The following is a 3057-nucleotide window of genomic DNA, read 5'->3' on the forward strand; positions in this document are numbered from 1 at the left end:
TGGCAGGGCTCGTCGCATGTGGCAAGGGTTTTAAACTATTACAGACTACAAAGAGAAGCAGAGTTGAGAGCTGCCCAGTGACACGAGCCTACAAGATGAGCTAAATTACTTCTATGCTTGCTTCGATGCAAGTAACACTAAAACTTGCATGAGAGCACCAACTGTACCGGTTGACTGTGTGATCAAGCTCTCCGCAGCCGATGTGAGTAAGACGTTTAAACAGGTCAACATTCACAAGGCCGCTGGGCCAGACAGATTACCAGGACGTGTACTCCGAGCAGTGTCTTCACTGACATTTTCAACCTCTCCCTGTCTGAGTCTGTAATACCAACATGTTTCAAGCAGACCACCATAGTCCCTGTGCACAAGAACACTAAGGTAACCTGCCTAAATGACTACCGACCCATTGCACTCACGTCTGTAGCCATGAAATGCTTTAAAAGTAGCTACTACAACAATTGGATACCACGAAATTGGGGAGAAAAAGGGGTAAAAAATTAAAATAAATAAAATAAATAAAAAAGAGAATGCTATTCATTGACTACAGCTCAGCGTTCAACACCATAGTGCCCTCCTCAAAGCTCAACAGCTCCCTCTGCAACTGGATCCTAGACTTCCTGACAGGCTGCCCCCAGGTGGTGAGGGTAGGTAACAACACATTCACCACGCTGGTCCTCTACATGGGCGCCCCTCAGGGGTGCGTGCTCAGTCCCCTTCTGTACTCCCTGTTCACTCATGACTGCACAGCCAGGCACAACTCCAACACCATCATTAAGTTTTCTGATGACACAACAGTGGTAGGCCTAATAACCAACAATGATAAGATATATTATATTATTTATTATATTATTATTATATTATATATAAGACAGCCTATAGGGAGGAGGTCAGAGACCTAGCCGTCAGAGACCTGGCCGTGTGGTGCCAGGACAACAACCTCTCCCTCAACGTGATCAAGGAGAAGATTGTGGACTACAGAAAAAGGAGAACCGAGCATGCCCCCATTCTCATCGATGGGGATGTAGTGGAGCAAGTTGAGAGCTTCAAGTTCCTTCAACAACAAACTATCATGGTCCAACCAGACCAAGATTTTACAGCTGCACCATCGAGAGCAACCTGATGGGTGGCATCACTGCCTGGTATGGCAACTGTTCTGCCTCCGTCCCCAAGGCACTACAGAGGGTAGTGCATACGGCCCAGTACATCACCGGGGCCAAGCTTCCTGCCATCCAGGACGTTTATACCAGGCGGTGTCAGAGGAAGGCTCTAGAAATCGCCAAAGACTCCAGCCACCCTAGTCATAGACTGTTCTCTCTGCAACCACACGGCAAGCGGTACCGGGCTTCTAAACAGCTTCTACCCCCAAGCCATTAGACTCCTGAACAGCTAATCAAATCAATTCATCATAGTGGGAATGAATTCAAACGTACAATCATGATAGTGGGATTGAATACAAACGTATCATCATCAGCCTTGTTTCTCCTCCTCTTCCCTATCAGCCATGTGATTCACCTATTGATCTTGTAACCCATAAGCATGGCACAATAATGCATCCCTCACGCTTTCTGTTCAACCTATGAGCTCACACTTTTAATTAGCACCTTCCTCTCTCTCAACCAATGGGCGTAAATCTTGTATTTACTTGTCACATTACCCTCGTTCTCTCACTTGCTCTGTCTCAGCAACAGTTTGACAGCCATCTCCCCACCACCACCAGCTATAATTAGACCAGTCGTTGGAACTCCTTTTCCCTAACAGGGAGGCAGTGGTGGAAAAAGTACACAATTGTTCAAATTGAGTAAAAGTACAGTTACCTTAAAAGAAAATGACTCAAGGAAAAGTGAAATTCACCCTGTAAAATACTACTTGAGTAAAAGTTTAAAAAAACATTTTATTTGAAATGCACTGAAGTATCAAAAATAAATGTAATTTACTTACATACTTACTTTACAACTCTGCGAGGGGAGGTGGGGGGTCAGTGCCAGCTGCCCAGCAAAGGATTACGTGTCATCACACCATCCTCGGAGACGAGGCCACACCCCAAACTATTTCATAAAATTCCATATTGGATTCTGTCTCTGTTGTTCACTCAGTTAAGCCTGTGCTTCCAGTATTTCCAGCACTGTCCACCAGTTTTGCTGCAGGTCAGGAATTCTAGGAAATGTTCTATAATTGACACAAGCTGTCTCCAATCAATCAATGTCTGGTTGTGCCTGTGGTGAGGGGTTGTCGATGCCAGAGGAGGTGTATCTCTGTGAATGTTAAACCTATTCATTTTCAATTTTCTCCTAAAATGACCCAAATCTAACTGCTCAGGCCCTGAAGCAAGGATATGCATATTGTTGGTACCATTTGAAAGGAAACACTTTGAAGTTTATGGAAATGCGAAAGGAATATAATATAATATAACACAATAGATCTGATAAAAGATAATACGAAGAAAAAAACAATCGTTCTTCTGTACCATCATCTTTGAAATGCAACAGAAAGGCCATAATATATATATATTTTTTAATTGACCTTTATTTATCTAGACAAGTCATTTAAGAACTAATTCTTGTTTTCAATACAGCCTAGGAACAGTGGGTTAACTGCCTTGTTCAGGAGCAGAATGACAGATTTTTACCTTATCAGCTTGGGGATTCGATCTTGCAACCTTTTGGTTACCAGTCCAACGCTCTAACCAATAGGCTAACTGCCACCCCGTATTATTCCAGCCCAGGTGCAATTTAGATTTTGGACACTAGATGGTATCAGTGTATGTGCAAAGTTTTAGACTGATCCAATGAACCATTGCATTTATGTTAAAAATGTTGTATCAATGGACTCCCCAAATGTGCCTAATTTGTTTATTAATAATTGTTAATGTTAAAAAAACTAAAGCATGGTATTATTTCACTGTAATAGCTACTGTAAATTGGACAGTGCAGTTGGATTAACAAGAATGTAAGACTTCTGCCAATATCAGATATGTCTATGTCCTGGGAAATGTTTTTGTTAGGTACAACCTCATGCCAATCAAATCAAATGTATTTATAAAACCATTCTTACATCAGC

Source organism: Oncorhynchus gorbuscha, linkage group LG11 (genome assembly GCF_021184085.1).
Source record: "Oncorhynchus gorbuscha isolate QuinsamMale2020 ecotype Even-year linkage group LG11, OgorEven_v1.0, whole genome shotgun sequence".
NCBI classification, from domain to species: Eukaryota; Metazoa; Chordata; class Actinopteri; order Salmoniformes; family Salmonidae; genus Oncorhynchus; species Oncorhynchus gorbuscha.